The sequence below is a fragment of the Plecotus auritus genome, assembly GCF_963455305.1.
Source record: "Plecotus auritus genome assembly, chromosome: 7".
Taxonomy (NCBI): domain Eukaryota; kingdom Metazoa; phylum Chordata; class Mammalia; order Chiroptera; family Vespertilionidae; genus Plecotus; species Plecotus auritus.
In genome coordinates this window covers 36,202,048-36,224,347 of record NC_137774.1, presented here as the reverse complement: position 1 = coordinate 36,224,347, position 22,300 = coordinate 36,202,048, and the positions used below count along the sequence as shown (strand labels likewise).

At 49.9% G+C, this 22,300-nt stretch overlaps 1 protein-coding gene across 3 annotated transcripts in view; it reads right to left on the bottom strand.

Annotated features, from left to right (window-relative positions):
• Positions 1-22,300, bottom strand: part of RPH3AL (rabphilin 3A like (without C2 domains)) — a 133,129-nt gene that overhangs the window by 97,586 nt on the left and 13,243 nt on the right. Inside the window, exon 1 of one of the 3 annotated variants that reach the window (XM_080681612.1) lies at positions 8,083-8,421. The exons of the other annotated variants lie outside the window; for them this stretch is intronic. The gene's annotated coding sequence lies outside the window, so the exon portion shown is untranslated. Of the gene's footprint in view, positions 1-8,082; positions 8,422-22,300 lie in introns of those variants that run through there. 3 annotated transcript variants of the gene reach the window in all.

Genomic DNA, 22,300 nt, shown 5'->3' with positions numbered 1-22,300 from the left:
GATAGTTGTTTGATATGCATTTTAATCATCAGAATGGCTCTTGTGAGCGGGACATTTACCAAAGAAGAACTTAAAATATGTACCCATATGTGCAGTTGGAGATTGTTATCTGGCTGGAAATAAATACATTCTGTAGCGTAAAGAAAAAACAAAAAACAGAAACAACAACACACACAATGAGCCCTGGCCGGTGTGGCTCAGTTGGTTGGAGCGCTGTCCTGTCTGCCAGGAGGTTGCAGGTTTGATTCCGGTCAGGACACGTACCTAGGTTCCGGGTTCTATCTGGGTTGGGTTCTAACTCTTGTTATTGCTGGTATGAATGTAAAATGGTGGAGCCACTGTGGAAAACGGTTTGGAAGATCCTCAAAATGTTAAATATGGAATTACCTTATAACCCAACAAGTCCACTCCTGGGTATATTCCCAAAAGAATTGAAAACAAGTGTTCAAACAAAAACTTGCACACAAATGTTCATAGCAGCACTACTCACAATAGCCAAAAGGTGGGAACAACCCAAGTGTCCATCAACTGACGAATAGATAAACAAAAGATGGTAAGACCATACAGTGCCATATTATTCAGCCATAAGAAAGAGAGAAATACTGACGGATGCCACAGCATGGAAGAACCTTGAAAACCTTATGCTAAAATAAGCCAGTAGCAAAAAACCACAGCATATGATTCCATTTCCATGAAATGAATGCCCAGAGTAGGCAAATCGAACGAGACAGAAAGTAGATCAGTGGCTGTCTGGGGCTTACTGGGGAGGAGGGCCGGCAATAAATAGCTAAAGAATCTGGGGTTTCTCTTTGTGGTGATGAAATGTTCCAGAACTGGCCCCGGCGATGGTTGTACCTCTCATTACTGAAAACCACTGAATTGCATACTTTAAGTGGATAGTATGTGAATTACATCTCAATAAGCTGGTAAAAAAACCATGGCGCACAGTGAAGAACAAAGCTGGGGTCTGGACAGGGCAGCAGGTCAGTCTCCAGGGGACAAAGAGCTGGCCACCTACATTTTATCACCAACCCCTGACGACAGGGAAAGATTAACTGCAAATTAACCTCAATAAAAAACAACAACAGATGGCACATTTGTGGAAACACTTTGGAGAGGGGCAGGGGAAAGAGAGGGAGAAAGAAAGCAAATACGGTCAGATGCTAAGAATCGCTGAATCTGGGTGAAAGGTCGGCAGGTTTTCCTTGGACTATCTCCCTGTCAGCTTTTCTGTGATGGTTAAAAACTTTCACAGTAAACTCTTTCATACTGAACTCTCAGTGGCTGAATCTTGAACAATTTGAACAAGAAAAGAAATAGCTATTGTATTGGATTATGATCTATAATAAGGTAAGTAAATATCTATGGCTCCTTATGATATACACTAGTAGCCCTGCGCACGAATCCGTGTGCCAGTAGGTGGCTGCTGCCTCCTGTAGCTCTCCGCCTGCTGCCCCGCCCTCCTGTAGTTCCCCCCACCCCCCGCCCCCTCTCATAGCTTGCTGCCCTGCCCCCTCCGGTAGCTCTCCACCACCCGCTTGTAGTTCGATGCCCCACCCTCCTGCAGATCCGTGATCCAGTCATTACACGGTGGTCATTACGCCTCAGGGTGTAATGGATAATTAGCATATTACTCTCTTATTATATAGGATAACTGAATAAGTAAGTAAACAGGGGAGGGGGCAGCTCGCTCTTACACTGAATAATAAACGCAGAAAGAACGAAGGAACAGAAGAATCACCATTAAAACACGTCAGTAGTAACGGTCACAGGCAAGACCCGTGGCTGGATACCAAAATCAGTAGGCAAAAGTGTGAGGAGAAACAGGGTATGTGCACAGTCCCAAAGTATCTTCCCCAAGACATTTACTACGTGCAAATGAAAACACAGACCACTGCAGGGGAGAAACGGGCAGACATGCCCTTAGCCAAGTGATTGAAACTCACATCAATCACCAGGGACACGACATATGGACACGGTGTACCTCCTGAGAAGGACACAGCATCACTCCCATGGGATCCTTACCGGAAATGCCCAACCGCAACCGAACCACAAGAAAATACCAGGCAAACCCAAACGGGGGACCTTCTATAGCTAACTGGCCAGTACTCTTCAAAAATGTGAAGGTCACGAGAGGTAAGGAAAAAATGAGGAGCGGTGTAGTGTGTACCCCAGGTGGCCCTACCAAGGGGTTAACAGGGTAAGCAAGGGAAAGGGGGGACAGGAACTCTGTGCCATTTTTGCAACTTTTATGTAAATCTAAAATTATTTAAAAATAAAAAGCTTTTAGAGTTCTCATAATTTAAAAAACTTTTTGTATTGAAGGTGTGTCTATTGTTTGGAACTGCTTACACCAAGGGCGATGTGATGGGATGTGGCTGATAGGATGGTGCCAGCCGGGGGAGCATCCTCTCCCTGCTGGAAGCAGTAGCTGATCCCCACCTGGGAAAGGTGAGGGGGGACTCAAGATGTGACTGTGGGTCCCCCCACCCATGGCATCTGGGCTGGAGGGACCAGGCATGCTGAGGAAGGGGTGAGCTTGTCTGCCAGGGTCTTGGCTTATTTCTGAGACCAGGGAAGGCTCCACAAAATGAAAAGAAAGAACAATAATTTAGGAGTTCACAAATGGGGCCTTTTTTGTGTCAAGCAATTGATATGACGTATTGTTTGAAACTATTGCATTTGTATTGTTTCTATGCTTCAAGATGGCATGGATTAATAAATATTGGGTGACATTTTAAATAGCTTTCCAATCTACTTAGAACTTATTTTAATAGTTATGCATTAAGAGTGAGTAGGATCATTCACGACCCTTTGCCTCTCCCATCACCCTGGTAATGAAGACCATCTCTGCCTCGTGACCGCTGTTGTTAATTTATTCTCTCATGGAGAATTTACGGTGAGCTCGCTGACCACCAGCCAGAGGCCACGCTGACCTGGTGACAAGAAAAGGGAAACAGAGTGTAGCAAAAGGTTAACAATAGACTCTAAGTGGTGGGTAGGTAGGTGTTTACTGTAAAATTCTTTCACCTTTGCTTCATATTTAAAATTTTTCATAATAAATTATTGTTTTAAAAAAGTCAAACTTCAAATGGGCATTTTGGGCATTCAACCCGCAAACCCAGATTCACAGTCTCAGTGGGAGAACACGGGCAACGAGCCTAGGAGGCCCCATTTGCAGAAAACCTGCCCACGCCTGTTCCTTCTCCCCACAGGTGTCTGCCAGCGACAGTGCTGCCTGAAGGAGCCAGACTGCCCCGTGTGGCAAAGGCCTGGGGCCTGTGGAGACAGTGTCCACGTGTATACATTTTGGCTCTTCTGGTTCAAACCAAGTCAGAAAATGGAAGGCAGTCACTGTGTTTATTAGCTCCAAATGAATCCGGCAGTGGATGCCAGGGCTGACCAAGCAGGCCCCAGCCCTGTCTGTACCCAGGTGGCCCTACCAAGGGTTGATGAATTCTCTTCTTCTGCCAAGTAGTGAAGGGCAGTGGCTACAGTCTGTCCGTTGGGTCACGGATCTAGGGCTTACATTCTGGCTCTGTGAATTAGTAGTTCAGTGACCTTGGGCAGCTTCACTTATTTCTCTAAGCTTCAGTTGCCTCATAAGTAAAATGAGTAGTTGGTTCCTGGGAAGAATAAATTAGATTAGTGGTTCTGAGTTAGGGTGATTTTGTCCCCCAAGGGACATTGGGGGGAAGGTGTGACTGGCTACAGCTCAGTGGGTAGAGGCCAAGATGCTGCTAAGCATTCTACAATGCACAATACAGCCCCCACAACATGAAATTATCCAGCTGAAAAGGTCAAAGTGCCAAGTCTGAAAACCCTGACTTAGATGGTACAAGTAACACACCCAGCACAGGGCCTGTAACACTGTGTAGTGCAGGTCTGCCACCACCACCACCACCACCATTGTCATTGTCGTCATCACCACATCACCATCACCACCACCGTCATCACCACCGTCACCATCACCACCACTACCAATTTCATTGTCGTCATCACCATCACTACCACCGTCATCACCACCATCACCATCACCACCATCACCATCACCATCACCACCACCGTCATCACCACATCACCATCACCACCACCGTCATCACCACCACCGTCATCACCACCATCACCATCACCACCACTACCAATTTCATTGTCGTCATCACCACCACAATCATCACCATCACCACCATCAGCATCACCACCATCAGCATCACCACCATCACCATCACAATCACCATCACCATCACCATCACCATCACCATCACCATCACCATCACCACCACCACCAACCAATTTCCTTGTCGTCATCACCATCACCACCATTATCATCACCACCATCACCATTGTCATTATTGTCATCACCACCACCGTCATCACCACCACCATCATCACTTGTGGCAGAATGCATGGGAGAACGATCAGCCAGCACTCTGAGAGAGGAAAGTTTAGCCTTTATTTCGCAGATCTGCTAGTCCAGGGGAATTCCGGATTCAAAGCCTGAACTGAACTCTGACCTATATATCTCCTCCTGTGGCGGGCCCCTGAGGATCCCTGCAGCTCCGCCCAAGTCAGTCTTGGCCGGGCCTTGGGGGCATGCTCCCCAGATCTGCCCAAGTCAGCTGTGGCAGGGCCCTGGGGTTAGGCTCTGCAGCTCTGCCCAAGTCAGTCAGAGTGGGGAAGTAAGACTACAGTTTTAACCAGGTACTGAACTAGGTTGCAAGCCTCCCCATTTTCCTTTTCATCACCATCACCATCACCACCACCAACACCACCATCATCATCACCATCACAGTCACTGTCATCATAACCACTGTCATCATCACCATCGCTGTCATCACCATCATGACCACCATCACTGTCACTGTCATCATCACCACTGTCATCATCACCATCGCTGTCATCACCATCATGACCACCATCACAGCCACTGTCATCATCACCATGATCATCATCATCAGTATTTTTAGCCTTGAAATTCCCAGTACCCAGAAGAGCACAGGCAGGAGGCCCTCACAGGGGACACAGCCTCGTGCAGAAGACTGAAAGGTCAACAAACACTAGCTCCCGATTCTTTTCCTTCATCACTTGTATTATGATTGGAACATGTGCATTTGTTTCTTTGTTGACTTGTTCATCTCTGTCAGGTCCACGGGGCAGAGGCCGCCCCTGTTTTCTTTGCTGTGTACACTCAGTGAGGGTTGCACATGAGCGGGACGAATCCTGAATGAATCAGACACTGGCTCTAACAAACGCCGGGACTGCACAGAGAACAGTGAGAGCGGAGTGCAGGTGCAGTTAAAACTCCTCTCTGCAGCAGGCCCAGAGGGCTTCCAAAAGGAGAAGCGCCGGGCGGAGGGCTAAACAGGGAAAGCAGGGACTTGGCAGCACTGGGCAGGCATTCCAGGAAGAGAGCCATCCTGGAAAAACTGCCAGAGAGGAAGAGGCCTCTTGGAATCTAGAGCTGGAAAGTAACTCGGAGAACAGCTAGCTGAGGTCACGGGCAGTTAGGACACAAAGCTCCCTGGCACTGACTTTGGGCGGTGAGATCAGGACCTGGGGCCTCCTGGGAGTCCATGGAAATAGCAAAATGCACCTTGATTCTCAAGTTTTCATCTGAGTAAGGCTAATGACAGAGGAAAGTGAACACAGATTCCTCCCACCCCTACACGCACATCCCCCAACACCCAGGGGCCAGGAGTGTGGCCCCAAACAGCCAGCCCAAAGGCGAACGGTCTCTGATGTCATCCTATGCCATATATATTATTTTACAACAATGCTTCTGTCCCACCTAAGTGATACCCTCCCAAAGTGTCTTCCAGTAAAACTGATGTAATAGCAGCAGTAACAGCACCTAACACGTATACAGCACCTTGCCTGCATCGTAACTCATGTAACCCCCACCACAACGCTGTTGGGTGCTGTCAGTACCCCCATTTTACAGAGGCACCCCAGCACACTGCACGGTGCAGCCCCACACCTCGACAGGGGAAAACTGACTGCATTATTTTCCCACGTTACAGTCTCACTCCTACAGATAGCACCAGTGGGTGAGTTTGGAATCAGGCTCTGCTAATTCCAGCTGTACACTCTTGGCACTGAATTCCCCCATACCCTATTTCCTCTCGTGTATAATGGAGGTACGAACATCTCCCTCAACAGGTTGTGTCCAAGGTGAACTCCGATAGCAGAGTAAAAGTACCAGACACAGTGCTGAGCACATAATAGACCCTCAAAGGAAACAAACCTGAAAACAAGAAAACCCACACCTGTTTTTCAAACCACGCCCGTCTCTGACCCCCTGGTGAACGTCTCAGCACGAGAAGGAAGAAATGGAAGCGTTAAACAAAAACACCCATGACCCAGATGACCGCAGGCCCAGGGTGAATGAAATCTTGGCCTGGGGCCCGCGGCCAGGCTGCCTGGGTCAAACTGTAGGGCAGGAAACTGCGTGCTTCCTCCTCCTCAGGAACGCTGTGCTCTGGCCCAGACAAGAGCTTCCTCCAGCTGACCCCACCCACTTCCCCAGAACATTCCACACTGAGCCAGGAGCCACCAGGAAAAGGCCAGCGGGTCCCGCTGGGAAAGATGGGCACCTCCTTCCCAGTCACCTCTGACCTGCCCCCTTGCTCAGCTCCCACTGCCTCCCCACAGAGGCCAAAGCTTGGCTCCTGCCCCGCAGACCCGCCTCTCTCCAATGTCTCGAGGCTGCTACTAGAGCCAGTGGGAGACAGACTGGGTAGCTGACTGCTGATCCTCAGCCATGGCCCTAGATTGGCCTCTTATACCCTTTCCTTAGACCCCTGACTGCTCATCCTGCTTCTGGTCTGGGTACCCACTACAAATAAATGAGTCAGTTCAGATACCACTCCCCTCCTCAAGCGCCTTCCATGGCTCCCACTGCCCCCTGAATTAAGTTCAGAGTTCATACCCTGAGATTCATGGTCTTCCACAGATAGTCCACACCCACCCTCCAGTCCCCACAGGACTCACGGGTTGGAACCAAAATGGATTATGCCAAGATTTGCACACACATTTCTGAGTCTGTAAATATGAATTCGCCTCACCCATCTCCACCTAGCTGGATCCTACGCCTCCCCCATTCCACCTGACTCCCACAAGCCCTCTCCTTTCCTGGTCCCTGAATCCCTCCACCACGCTGTTCCCACACTTCAGGTAAGGCCATGCCACCTGCCATCCCCACGTGGCCTCCGTACTGTTCTGTACTTACTATTTCCCTTTAAACCAACTCCCTCTTTTACTTAAATTCATTTTCAAAGGAAAATTTATATCTCCACCATAAATAGAAAACCATATCATCTGCCATAGACAGAAGGCAAATTGAAGAAAAAAGTTATGTTCAAATATACAGGAAAATAAACACAATCATTAAAATGCTTTAAATGCTTCTATTTGTAATATACTTAATATTACTGTATAATATACTTCAAATCCTCTCACACTCTAAGAAATGCTGCCTTGCACTTTATTTTTGCCTCCTCTGGCCCTTGTTTTTCTGGCCCTGTCTCACAGTTACCTGGGGACTTGTCACAGTTTTGTCCTGGTTGACCCCAAATAGCCCTTGGGGGCACAGATCCTGCAGCCCCTCTTCCGGTGCCTACACATAGCATGACATGCAATAAAAATATTTAGGCACCAGAATGTTCCAATTTGCTCAGTCATATTAACCTGGTCCCATTCTCTGCCGGGCCCCCCTAAGCCCATCTGATGTCCAACTTTTTACCAAAATACTGTACATGCCCTCGGCTCACTACCCCCAAATCAACCCCTGACACTGGGGTCTCTCGGAGCATGGCACAGGAAGTGTAGCAACTGTCAAGGAGGTGCTGGGACGCCCCCAGATCTTCTCGGACCCCTGCTGCCTCTTCCTCTGAAGCAGCAGGATCCGACAACCAGGAAAAGCAAGCCTCTAGTCAACCATTAACCAGCACTCCTCCAGCAGACACTCACCCTCCCTGGGAGCTAGCAACTTCTGGGAAAACCCTGTATGAACTGGGCCCCTGGCTCCAGGAACTACAAGTCACCTTCCTGTCCCCTCGGGGCCAGAGACCCCAAAACACCTACCAGGAACAGAAGGGGGCTTCTCCCGGGCCTGACCTGCTGGTGCCCCAGACGGGCGGAGGAGGTCCCTCCCTCCCCGCACACGGTTGTCAGGGGCGACCCTGATGAAGATCTGAATCACTCAGACTTAAGTCAATACGTGGTAGCCACACCGGGAAGGCCCAGCTGGAACCAAACCAAGGCCTGGACTCTCCTGGGTGGACGGAAGCCTGGCCAAGGCCAGCCACGGTCAATGTGCTGGAGACCGAGTCCCCTGCCAGCACAGTCTTCTAACAGGAACAGACACCGGGCATTTCTTATCAGAGGGAGGCCTCTGTTGGGGACGTGTGCATTATTTTTGGTGTTATTTTTTTCAGTCTGGCCACTTTTAAGACCTCCAGGACTTTTTTGTTAGAGTACATTGCATGGAAAGGTCTCCACAATATTTATCCCCAGCAGACGTGCACAGGGCAGCAGCACTGCATCACTTCCTGGAGCCTCAGCGGGCGGGGGTGGGACACCGACCCAATTAGTTAGGCGTGGCTCCCCAGGAAGGAGGTAAACTGAGGCATGAATAATGTGACCAACGCTGTCAGTAGAACCTCCCAAATGCCACTCAAGGAGGACAAGGGTGATGAAGCGAGCCTGTGCGTAGCCGGGGAGGGCCAGCTCCCTGACACCTGCCTAGAGTGAGAAGGAAGAGGACAAGGGTCGCCATGCTGACCTTTTCATAGTGCAAACAAGCTAACGACAGGAAAAATGTTCTAGTGATAAAAAACAAACAAACAAGCAAAAAAACACCACCACATCTGGCAATCTATGCCTCATGGAGAACAAAAGCAGGTGCTCCTGAGTGAGACAGATCGACAACATCACAAAGAGGTTCTCAAACTAGGTTCCAAGGAGCCCAAGGGGGCTGCTGACGTGGACTAGGGAGGAATAAAGGGGGTGGGTGTATTCCCACCCAACCCAGAGCCACTCGGCTCTTGTCTGCTGCATAGATTGGACTTTCAGGGAAGGTTTCACTTGAAGAAAAGCTTCTGTATCTGAAAGTGTTGAGAAGTGCTGATGTGATACCGGTTGTATCCAGGAGAAGAATGTGATGTAGGTCATCTCTGAGTCTGTGGAAAGCAGCCGCCACAGACCCCCGTGTGCTGGGAGCCAGCTGGCCCTTCTCCCTGAGCCTGCGCTCTGAGTTCAGGAGAGCGGGGGACGAGAGGAGCCGCTGGCAGGGCTAGCCTGGCCCCGTGCTCTTCCCTGGAGGATCCACAGCTGGGAAGTGCGGCTGACCCCAAAATCAAGATGAGCCTTGGGCTAAGTCAAGCATCTCGAAAAGACACCCGAACCTCAGCAGGGACAGGGGCCAAGTGCAGGCACCAGAGCCAAATTTGTGAATCCAGGGACTGGAGGACGAAGAGACATGGTAAGTGGTGTCAGTCACTGGAGGGGACCTCGGACAAAGCCCTGGAATAATCGCAGTGGCAAGAGGCTGGTTTCCTGGTGCTCCCAGTGGCGTGCGACCCGGGAAGGCTGGCTCTGTTTGGAGGTCCCGGATGGACCAGACCTGAAGGTGTGAAGAGGCCCGAGCGTGCCTACTCTGCACAACTAAGAACGACGGGCACGCTGGGGCCTGCTGCACAGATGCACCCTTACAGCTGCTCCAGGCACAGGCCGCTGCGTGTCCTGTGCAAAGGCCAAGCCCCTGCTGGCCTTCGGTAACGAACATACATGTGTCTGCCCAGCATCTCTCTCTTTGAGGGGGATTCCTCTTCTGGGCCCAGGAAATCATGTCCACTCCTTCTGTGTGGGAGAAACTGGCTCCTCCTCACGCTTCCTCAATGTCAATGTGGCGGACGTCGACCGATTAGAATACCCCCACCCTCTGGGCACGGTGACTGGCTAAGGGCTGAGTATGTGCCCCAGGCCCAGCAGTACAGAGTCCTCCCTAGACTCTCACCAAAGTTACTGAAAAATACACTCTTTCCCTGAGAGAACAACGTTGGGTTGGGATGGCCAATGGCCACCTTGCTGTCACTTGGAAACAGCCTGAAAATGAAGCCAGGCGGAGCGGAGAGATGGAGGTGCATAATCCTGATGGCATTGCCAACTGCTGGATCCAGCCGTACCTGAACCACTGTTTTGACCCCCAAGAGAATGCCCTTCTTGCTTATGTTGGTTTGAGTTGGATCTTTGGGATTTACATCAAGGCTCCTAAGTAAGTCACCTATTCTGAAATGGGAAGGAGTAGGAATGCAACACACAGTGAGCCTGACTTTTTTTTATTTTAATCCGCACCTGAGGACATGCTTAGAGAGAGGAAGGGAGAGAGGAAGAGGGAAACATCGATGTGGGAGAGAAACATAGATCAGTTGCCTTCTGCAGGCTCCCTGGCTGGGGATCAAACCAGCAACCCAGGTATGGCCCTGACCAGGAATCGAACCGGCAACCCTTCGGTGCACGGGACGTCTCTCAACCCACCGAGCCACACCGGCCGGGCGAGCCTGACATTTTAACAGAAACAATATGGCCCCTGCAAGTGAGCTTCCTGCCCCCGTGCCCCCCTGCCCCTTTGGAGGTTTGTGCCAGCAGCGGCCGGGCCCAGAGATGCCAGGGAGGTGGCTGCTTTCCTTCACACCCAGTACTCAGCCCCAGGCAGGTCGACTTCCGCTCCCCTCAACCACGAGCCCGACAGCCCCTCCGCTGTGGGCTTCTTCCACGGCCCCTGGATAATGTGGCAGTCTGCCCTCTCCGTCACCACATCGGAGCTTCTCCCTTAGTATCCACCCAAACCACTATAGAAAGTGCATCCCACACAAGCATCACCAATGGACATAGACAGTAGAGGGGTGAGGGCCTGTGCTGGGGGCGGGAGCGGGCGGGGAGAGGTCAATGGGGGGAAAAGGAGACATATGTAATACTTTCAACAACAAAATACCAAGAAAAAAAAGTTCCTCTACGCGCTTACGTCCCCAAACATGTCTGAAGCTGTCACAGGTCATCCCAGACTCTGGCCCGTCCAGGAGGCTCCATCGTCCACCCCTGACCAGCCCCGGTTGCTGGTCGTCAGGACTAAGCAACCAGAATGAACATGGCAAGGACGCCTTGCCTGCTGACCCGAGCCTCCAGCACTAATATGTGGGGAATGTGTGCATCATCAGCATCGCTCAGCATCCTGTGGTCCAGGAACCAGACACAACAGCTCCCATCGCCTCACTCTCCTGGCAAAAGCTCATCGAATGGGTTTGAACATGAAAGTAGGTGCCAAATGATTTAATAAATCCACATGTAAAATTGGAAATATGTCAGCAACAGTGTTACTTGGTGAACTAGCTACATAAAACCCCTCTGGGTAGCTGGGCCAGGCCGGCAGCAGGTGAGGGGGTGGCCCGCACGGCTCGGGCTGCTCTGGGGTCCTGCCAGAGGGTGGTCCCCAAGGGTTAACAGGCACAGGAGAGGCAGAATGTAAACCAAGTCCAGGGAGCAAAGGCTGTGTGCTCTCCCCGGGGCCGGCCTCCACCCCTCCGGGGCCACACTCAGCTCTCCTCCCGCCTGCCTGGGGCCCCTCTCACCCCATCCCTGCCCACTCACAAATCTGCTGCCTCTCCCTCTGCTGCCCAAATCAAGCCCGTGGGCCAAGCTCCCACCTTTCCTGGTGCAGCTGCTCCTGCACCCAGCCACAGCCCTAAGAGCACCCCAAGTAATGCTGTCTTCTCTCACCTCCAGCCCCGCCTCGCTGCTTCTTCTCCTCCCCGCCCCCCCAGTCCCAGATGTCCCTCACTTCCACCTCACCCTTCCAGACCCCGCAAAGGGTGCTGTGCCATGAAGCCCTGACCTCCCCTTCCCTCTGGAGCGGCCCCTCCTCCTCCGAAGTCCCCTGGCTCCCCCTGTCCCCTCCCTCCGGCACTGAGCATTTGCCACCTTAGGTTACGTTTATGTCTTTATCTTCTACTGGGCAGTCTGCATCTGCTCCATCTTCATGCCCTGTTTATTCTTCCATTCATTCATTCCACAAATAGGCACTGAGCACCTATGACGTGCTGGACCCCGGGCGAGGACTGAGGACACAATGAGGAGCACGCCAGGGTCTGTCCCTGCCACCCTGGAACCCACATCTTGGGAGGGGGAACGCTTAACAAACAAACATGAGTAACTGCATCAGCACAGGCTGTGATACAGGCTGCAGAGAAAGGAGCGGGGGACACGGCTTGGGAGTTCTGATGTGGAGGGAGAGTTGGGAAGGGCAACTCGGAGGAAGTCAAGTTAAACTGGGGCCAGAGAGCTGAGCAGACTGGGTCAGGCACCCCCGCTCGGCACGTAACAGGTGTTCGCTAAGTATCTGTGGGCGAGCGGGTGCTGTGAGGAGTCAGAAACCCCCAGTGTGCTCATGTCTCTGCAGACAAGCTCACCCCCCTCATCACCCTGAGAGGTCACTCCAACTGGCCCTCGGGGGGGGGGGGGCAGCAAACACACCTCCGACGGTCCACAGGACATTCCACCGATGCCACCATGCAGAGGTGGCTCTGTGCATGACTCCCAATATGGCACCACCCGCAGTGCGGAAAAGGCAAGTGGGCTTCGTCCTGCGTGCCGGCTCCAAATCACGGCCACGGCTGCCTGGCACACCATGGCTGCCTGGCACACCATGGCTGCCTGGCACACCACTGGGACTGCGTGGCCTCCTTGGCCTCTTGGGAACCTGCCGTGCAGGATCAGTGGGGTCCACCGCAGGAGCAGGAGCAGGAGCGGGAACAGGAGCAGGAGCAGGAGCAGGAGCAGGAGCAGGAGCGGTGGCATAGGTGCCACATATTTCCTTCCCTCTCGGGGCCCCGCAGAGTGACCGCCCAGGCAAGAAATTTCCTCCCGATCTAATTGCCTGGAAAAGCACTGGGCGTCTGGCATCCTTTTCATTATGGGCCCCATGAACCGTGTACATAATATTTTTTTTCCTGCTTTGATTGCTAATTAGCTCAGAGCTAAATCTGTGGTTCAAATAGAGTAAACTGCCTACAGCTCTACGGCCTGAGGATGTATTCTAACTCTCACCCTGACTCTGACCTTCTAGTTCATCTGCATTTTTCCTAATCTTATTTTTATGGGTTTCTATGTAATGACATACACATAGATATATGCAAACACATACAAAATATCTACATATAGTTCTGGTATATAGTACCTATTTTACCTTCTTTTTATAAATACATATTTCTATATCTCTTACATGTCCAACCAATAGACAGATTTTCTGTGGGCATCTTGACTCCCCTATGGAACAAGATGAGGAAAGTAATGAAGAGACGGATGGGTGACAGACAGGAAAAAACAGGGAAAAAAAACACCGTCTCTGCCTAAAAGAATTCAGAACCCCACAGCACTCGGCGTGAATAGAGTCTGGGACTAGAGATCAGAAGCCCGGCTTTCAGCCCCAGCTCTGACCAGCTAGTGACTGTGAAGGGGAAAAGATGACTCCCGCTACCCGCTCCCCACGGCCAGGCAGCCTGAGGTCTTATCAAGTATTCGATGCACAATCTGCCCCCCCTCGCTTCACTTGGTTGTAACTGAGTGAAACAGAGGTACGTGACCGCTCATCGGTGGTGAGGCACCAGCAACGTGCCCGCCACCACTGGGCTCTCCTCCGCCGTGGGACAGCGTGCGGGGCAAGCACACAGCTGTCCACAAGAAGCCGCCAAGCCACGTGGCCTCCCATACACGCTGCAGGAATTCCAAGAGAAATGAGCCTTCAGAGGCCATATCTGCATGCGGTCTTCTTCCTTGTCCTCCGCTCTGATGTCTGAGAGCACTGTGACTGATGGACTCCAATTTCCTGCTTCTCACAGCAAGAGAAAGGGCCCCATCCAGGATCAATCACACTGCTCAGGACTGGAAGTGGCTGCCCCTGCAGAGAGAGCCAGGGCGGGGGCGGGGGGGGGGGGCTCCTGGTCCCCCCACCCTCTCCACCACTCCCCCACTCCAGCCCGGCAGTCTCCTGACCACAGTGCCCCCTGCAGGAAAAGAGTGCGCACAGCACGCATTACCTGCAGACCCGCTGAAAGAGAGTGAGCTGCGGAGGACACGGTGGGGCTCTGTGAGGTCCCTGGCAGCTGACCCGCACTCATGCCTCCCACCGGGACTTCTCAGACGTCGCCTGTCCCCTCCGGGCCCCAATCAGAGGCCCATTTATTGCACGATCCCCAGGGTTTCCAGGCACCTGAATCAGCACCACTGAGTTTCACACAGCAGGTGAGAATGAGACAGTGACAATAAATGGGGACCTTTTCAACGAGTTTTTCAGCAGGGTATGGGAACTGACAGAGCTCACAGCGTAGTGAGACTAATTCTACATCCCAGACTGTTCCCTGCCCAGTCAGGGTTGAAAGTGAAGGCGACAGGGGAGGGGGATGGACAGAGGGCTGTGTTTGTTCAAGTGACAAAATAAGGTCTCATGTAGTCTATCCCTAAGTGAAGATGACCCCAGGCGGTGAGTTATCCAAAGTGGGGGAGGGCCCTAGCTGGTTTGACTCAGTGGATAGAGCGTTGGCCTGTGGACCAAAGGGTCCAGGATTCAATTCTGGTCAAGGACAGGTACCTTGGTTGCAGGCTCCTCCCCAGCCCAGGCCCTAGTTGGGGTGCATGCAGGAGGCAACCAATCGACGTGTTTCTCTCACATCAATGTTTCTCTGTGTCTTTCCCTCTCTCTTCCACTCTTGCTAAAAATCAATGGAAAAATATCCTCGGGTGAGGATTAACAACAAGAGAAAACAAAGTGGGGAATGGACTTTGCCATAAGGTAACTGGTATCCCATCTACTGTCCCCTCTTCTCCTGGCCGTACTGTGGCTGCTCAGTTGCCCAGAAGCCCCGAGTTCATAGTGTAACCAGCCCCCCTGGACCCAGCTGATTCTTCTAGGGGTGCACCCGGCCTAAGCTGGCATGTGGAGGTCTCTCCCTTCACAATCTGGGAAAAGGACTAAGAGACTGAGTTTCAACTCAAGTGCTCTCTGGCACAGTGAGATGCAAGCTTAGGAACTGCTGGAGGGGACAGCTTCCCCACTCGGAAATGCCATGAAAATGAAAGGTGGTCTCTGTGAGAGAAAGAAGAGGGGGAGCCAAAGGAGACGAAAGCAAAGGCCAGGAAGAGAGAGGGCTCATGGGTTTCCCCCTGGTCCATGTGCTTAATTCAGCCCTCCCAGGGGCCTGGGCTTCTGCGAGATACTTCGGGTCCTGGCAATAAATTCCCATTTTTGTTCAATCTCTACTGACTGAAGAGTCCTGGGTTCATCAGGTCAAGGACACGTACCTTGGTTGCAGGCTCGATCCCTGGCCCTGGTCCGGGAGTGTGCAGGACCGGGGAGTGTGCAGGAGGCAACCAATCGGTATGTCTCTCTTATGTGAATGTTTCTCTCTCTGTGTCTCTCTGTCTCCCCTCCACTCTTTCCAAAAATCAATGGAAAACATCCTCAGGTGAGGATTAACAACAACAACAAAATGCCTGAGGGGGCTCCAATCAGTGGCTAGCAGAGAGCAGAGGTTTCGGTGCCAGAGGGACCTAGGTCTGACTCCCACTGGCGGGGTGACCTTGAACGATAACCTCCCACCTCAGCTACTGCAGATGCCTCCCCAAATCCACTGCTGACCCTTTCCAATCTGTTCTCACATAATCACAATGAGCTCTTCAAAATGCCAGGCCCGCTGCAGGGACTAGCCATGGAAATCCTCCAGTGGCTTCCCACTGCTCTAGTGCTAAAACTAAAGTGTTACCCAACCCACTTGGGCCTCTGTATTTCCCTTAAGACACCACACACTTTCCCCTCAGGGCCTGTTGGCACCTTGATACTCCTGCCTGGGGAATGCTGCCTCGAACCCTCTTCCTCCAAACCCTTTTGCCCAATTAACCCTGTTTTTAAAATCTCTTTATTAACACCATGATGAAGATTTTATTTACAAACCATAAAATTCACCGTTTATAATTTTAGTACATTCACAGAGTTATACAATCATTACCACTATCTCGGGACACTTTTATCGTCCCTCAAGAAACCCCTGTACCCATTAGAGGTCCTTCCCCATTCTTCCTGTTCCCCAACCCCTGAAAACCACTCAACTACTCTCGGTCCTTACGTTTGCATATTCTGGACATGTCATCTAAATGCCCTCATGCAGCCCTGGCCACTGTGGCTCAGTTGGTTGAACATAGTCCCATGCATTGAGAAGTCACCGGTTCGATTCCCAGTTAGGGGTGCTGATGCCCAGGCTGCAGCTCAGTCCCTGGTATGGAGCATGCAGAAGGCAACTGATAGATGTTCTGCTCTCACACCGATGTTTCTCTCTCTCTCTCTCCTCTCTCTCTCCCTCTCTCTCTAAAATCAGAAAGAACAGCCCAGCTGGTGTAGCTCAGTGGCTGAGCATCGACCTATGAACCAGGAGGTCACGGTTCAATTCCTGGTCAGGGCATATGCCCAGATTGTGAGCTTGATCCCCAATGTGGGGTGTGCAAGAAGCAGCCGATCAATGATTCTCTTTCATTATTGATGTTTCTATCTCTCTCTCCCTCTCCCTTCCTCTCTGAAATCAATAAAAATATATTTAAAAAAACATATTTGAATGAATAAATAAATGCACTCATACAATAAGTGACCTTTTCTAATCTCTTCCATTTTTATGCTGTAATTTTTATTTCTTTTTATGCTGTAATCTTTATTTCTTTGGATATAGTTTGTTCTTTTTTCTTGTTTTTTTCATCGTGGGAGGTTATTGATTTGAAGTCTTTCTTCTTTTTTAATATAGGGCTTTATAACTATACTAGAGGCCCAGTGCACAAAATTCGTGCACTCGAGAGGGTTGGGGGCCCCCTTGCCGGCCTGCACCCTCTCGCAGTCCGGGAGCCCTCAGGGGATGTCTGACTGCCTCGGAGGCAGGAGAGGCTCCCACCACCGATGCTGCACTCACCGGCTGTGAGCCGGCTCAGGGCTCTGGCTAAGTGGCGTCCCCCCTGTGGGAGCGCACTGATCACCAGGGGGCAGCTCCTGCATTGAGCATCTGCGCCCTGGTGGTCTGTGCGCATCATAGTGACCGGTCAGTCCACTGTTTGGTCAATTTGCATGTTAGCCTTTTATTATATAGGATATAAATGTTTTCCTAAGCTCTACATTAGCTGGATCCCATACATTTCAGTACATTGAGCCCTGGTCATGTAGCTCAGTTGGTTAGAGCGTCATTACATGCCAAGGTTGTGGGTTCGATCTCTGGTCAGGGCACATATAAGAATTAACCAATGAATGCATAAATAAGTGGAACAACAAATCAATGTTTTCCCCTGTCTCTCTCCCTTCCTCTCTCTCCCTAAAATCAATTAAAAAAACACATTTCAGTGTGTTGTGTTTTCATTTTCATATATCTTAAAATATATTTCTAATTTCTTCTTTGACTCATTGCTTATTTAGGAGTGTGTGTACTTGCACATATCTGTGAATTTTCCAAATTCCCGTTTGTTATTGATTTCTAACTTCATCCCACTGTAGGCAAAGAACATACTTTGCATTATTTTATTCCTTTTACATTTACTGAGGCTCATTTTAGGACCTAACATATGGTCTCTCCTAGAGAACATTTCGTGTGTACTTGAGAAGAATGAGTATTCTGATGTTGTTGGATGGAGTGTTCTGTGTCTGTTAGGTCTACTTGGCTTATAGTGTGTTCAAATCTTCCATTTCCTTGTTGATTCTCTGCCTACCCGTTTTATCCAATATTGAAAGTGGAACCTTGATTTCTCCAACTATTATTATTGAATTGTGCATTTCTCCCTTCATTTCCCTTATATTTTGTTTCATGTACTTTAGAGGTCTGTTGTGAGCTGCGTATATGTTTATAATTTATATGTTTTCCTCAGTGACCTTTTTTTCATTACAAAATGACCTTGTTTGTCTCCAGGAACTACTTTTTCTCTTAAAGTCCATTTTGTCTGATATTAGTATGGCCACTTCAACTCTCTTTTAGTTACTGCTTATATAGTGTATCTTTCTATCCCTTTACTTTCCATTTATGTGTATCTTTAAATCTAAAGTGTGTTTTTACTAGATAGAGTAGGGTTGGCTTTTTCCCCCCATTCTGTCAATCTCTGCCTTTTTCTTGGAGTGTTTAGTCCATTTGCATTTAATATAATTACTTATGAAATAGGATTTATGCCATTCTGCTATTTATTTTCTATATGTCTTACATCTTTTTGTTCCTATATTCTTCCATTACTATCTTCTTTTATGTTAAATAAGTATATCATTTTAATTCTTTTTATTACATATTTTTAATTCTTTTCTTAGTGGTTGCTCTGGAGATTATAATTCATATTTTAACTTAAAACAATCTAGCTCTGTTTATGCTAACTTAATTTCAATACATACAAAACTTTGCTCTAATAGAGCTTTGTTTCCTTTCCCTTCTGTTGTGCCATTGGGTTATACAACTACATCTTTGTACATGATAAGTTTGCCAACACAGTTTTATAATTATTGTTTTATGCAGATAGAATAAAAGAGTTACAGCCGAAACCGGTTTGGCTCAGTGGATAGAGCGTCGGCCTGCGGACTGAAGGGTCCCGGGTTCGATTCCGGTCAAGGGCATGTACCTTGGTTGCGGGCACATCCCCAGTGGGGGGCGTGCAGGAGGCAGCTGATCGATGTTTCTCTCTCATCGATGTTTCTAGCTCTCTATCCCTCTCCCTTCCTCTCTGTAAAATATCAATAAAATATATTAAAAAAAAAAAAAAGTTACAAGCAACATACATTTCTACTTTTAAAGGTGCTCTGTATTTCGTCATGTGGATTTGAGTGTTTCTATCCAGTGTCCTTTCATTTCAACCTAAAAGACTACCTTTAGTATTTCTTGTAGGGAATGTCTGGTAGCAGCAAATTTAGTTCTTCTTTACCTGGAATTTTTTGAAGGATAGTTTTTCTGGATATAGAATTCTTGGTTGACTATTTTTTCTTTCAACATCTTGATGATGCCATCCACTGCCTTTTTGCTTCCATGGTTCAGGTCAGAAGTTAGCTGTTAATTTTAGTAAGGCTCATTTGCCTAATTAAGTTTTCTCTTACCCTTCAGTTCTGAGCTCAATCATCTTTCTCCCGAGACTACTTAAGGCCCTTTTGGACATGCCCCCTCCCCTGGTGCTCTGTACTTCTTTGTATTGATCACAACAGAAAATAACTAATGACAGAAGTAGCTCTTTTGTGCTTTTTTCTATCTCTAGAATATAAGTTCCATAAGGCAAGAACCAGGCCTGCCTTGTTCAGCACTATATCCCCAGAGGCAGCATATGCCTGTCCTTTAAAAAAAAGACGTACTGAGGGAATGAATAAAGCTCAGCCGAAGGCAGGCTGAAGTACTGGTGTCGATTCTTCACCCCTCGTCATAACATGAGATAGCCACACTCTGTCAAGGCCTAATGGTGCGAAGTGTACTTCCCCTTGGCTTGAGAATGGTCACCTGGTTTGCTTTGGCCAAGGGGATGTTAATGGATGTGATGTGAGCAAAGGTTTGAAATAGGCTTGTGCAACGGAGCTTGCTCTCTTGCACTCCTGCCTGTCACCATGACACAAATGTGCCTTGGTGGTCACCGGTCCAGTGGGATAACAGATACATGGAGCATACCTAAACCCAACGTACAGCTTGAAACCAACCAAGTCCCCCTGCCAGCAGCCTACGTCAGCCAAACTTGACCCAACCCACAGATATGTGTGGGCAGATTCAATACTTATTGCCATATGCCAATACGTTTGGGGTGGTTTGTTATGAAGCCACATTGTGGCAATAGATGATGGAGACATATGTCCTGGCAACTTTGAAGAATGGGATAAGTCCTGGGGTAGGTCTTACATCTTGCCCTCCATATGGCCCACAGTTGAGTCCACAATGATTCTATGGATAGATCCACAGCCCTCTTCCAGACTTATGAGATAAACCTCCCAGAATTCTATAGTCCCACAGCTAGCCTCCTGGAGCAGTCCAAAGTGTATTAAGCACTTACAGTGCCAAGCACATAGTAGGTACGTGATAAGAGTTAGTCTTTGTCTTCCTCCACCCAACCTCTCACCAATTCTATCACTAGGCCCCTGAAAGCACATCTTCAAAGGCAAAAAAAAAACCAACAGTAGCTTTTTTCTTTGCAGAGGCTGGGGAGGAGGGTGCACCCCTCCTTACTACCTCAACTAACCCCCCAAACTCAGGTAACGAGGAGGGGACAGGGACATGGGCAGGCAGCGCACACCGCCTTGCATTGTAACTATGATTCAATATGTGATCTACATTATATTTATTCATTCAAAATTTATAACCGTCTATTTCAAGGAGAGCTTGAGGCAGCTTAGGGGCTGAATGTAATAAAAAATAAACAACTTAAGGATCAAAGAGAATAGAGGCCAGGCAGAGAGCAGAAAGAGGAGATGTCACCATAAATCTGATGATTAAACTGAGCAACACATCTGACTCCCAGCTTTCCAGCTGCCGCAGAAACAAGGCAACTACGTGGGATACAAAGTCGACATAAAATCAAAGCAGCGGCCCTCGTGTCGGAGTGTGAACCCCAGAGTGTCAGGCCACACTGGGAGGATAGCAATGCTAACAATAATAACCACCATCCATGCGGCAAGCGCTGCTCTGAATGCTTTGTCCAAGGCTTCTCATGGACACAGATACTAGCATTACTTCCATTTTACAGACAAGGAAACCGAGGCCCACCGAGGGAGGAAATGGTGGAGCCAGGATGAAGATCTGAACCCAGAGTTCAAGCCCTTAACCAGGCAGCCATCCTGCTTCTGCTTTGTTTATGCTGGACCCCGCCCCCCACCCCGCATCCTGCAGACCCTGAGCCTCTACTCTTCCCTGCTGAGGTCTCATCCCCCTCAATTCTGAAGAGCTCCATCCGAGACATCAGTCACAGGCTTATTCGCCTGTTTGTCAGGAACCATTACCTCCTGGTGAGCCCCCTGCAGACAGCCTGCCTGGATTCCCACCTGCCAAGCTCTGGAGATGCATCTTACCTTCCTCCCCTGACCACACCTGGACTCTCAGCACATTCTGCTTGCCACCCAGCCCTCCTCCGAGTGCATCTACCCCCAGCTCCTCCCAGTCCACCGCACTGTGCTGTCCATCCACTATGCATGTCCTAGATTCCAGCACTAACTCAAAGACTCCACATTCTACATCAGTCAGCAGAGCCACCACTGAGAGTGACAGGCAGGGAATGACCTCTGAGGCAATGACCCCTGAAGTGCAAACCTTCAACCCCTAAGCAGCTGCTGTGCGAGCCCACACTCTGAACGCCGGCCCACATAAGGCGAGGTCCGCCTACATTGAGCCCTGGCTGCCCCCCTTGACCTGTCCTCTCTGCCCTGACCTCAGAGAGGGACCTGGATGCAACGTTTCAATTCTTTAAGATCAATTTAGAGTCCATGTAGGACCTTCTCACTTCCCAGATTACCCCTTTGCTACACAAATTATCCCCATCGCCCTGTCAGGGGTGACCCAATTCACCATCTGACACCCAAACCAGAAGATGGGTTTGTGGGACGTCTGAGGCCATCCCAGCCCACAAGATACGGTGGTGTGACATGAGACGAGGCACCCACCCGCCCCTTCACGGAGAAGCTTCCTTCCACCTGTCTGAAACCATCAGACTAAACGGACGATCCTACAAGATGCTTCGCGTTCTTTTGTTAGAAAATCTCCATCATGAGCCACACAAATGGAAGCCCTCTTCCACATGGTGCCCTAGTATGACATTCCACCACAAACATGACTCTGGCAGACCCAGCATGTCCACAGCCACCGGCATCTCTGGCCAAGCAAGATCCCCAAAGCAGTCAGTTCCCTGCTCTGGGGTACCCTTACCTCTTTCTGCTGAGCTCAAGTCAAAACCCTAAGAAGCCCAGCGGGTGCGGGAAAGGTCTAGGCTGGGTCATCAGACTCCAAGCTGTGGCTTCTGTGAATGAGGAAACCCCACAGCAGGATGAGAACTGGCGGACAGAGATCAGGAGCGGGCTCCTGGGAAAGGCCAGGGAATGACAACCGGGAAGACACAGACAACCTGGCGGCTGCTCCGCGGCATTGGGGTCAGAAAGCCTTTCACAGTCGTCCCTGACCTTTTCGGGGGGAACTGCACCCACGGCACCTGCCTCTTGACCAAATCCTTTCCCAGACCCTACAGTAACGAGGACACGCGCTGTGACAACTCAGAGACCTGTTGAATTGGGTCA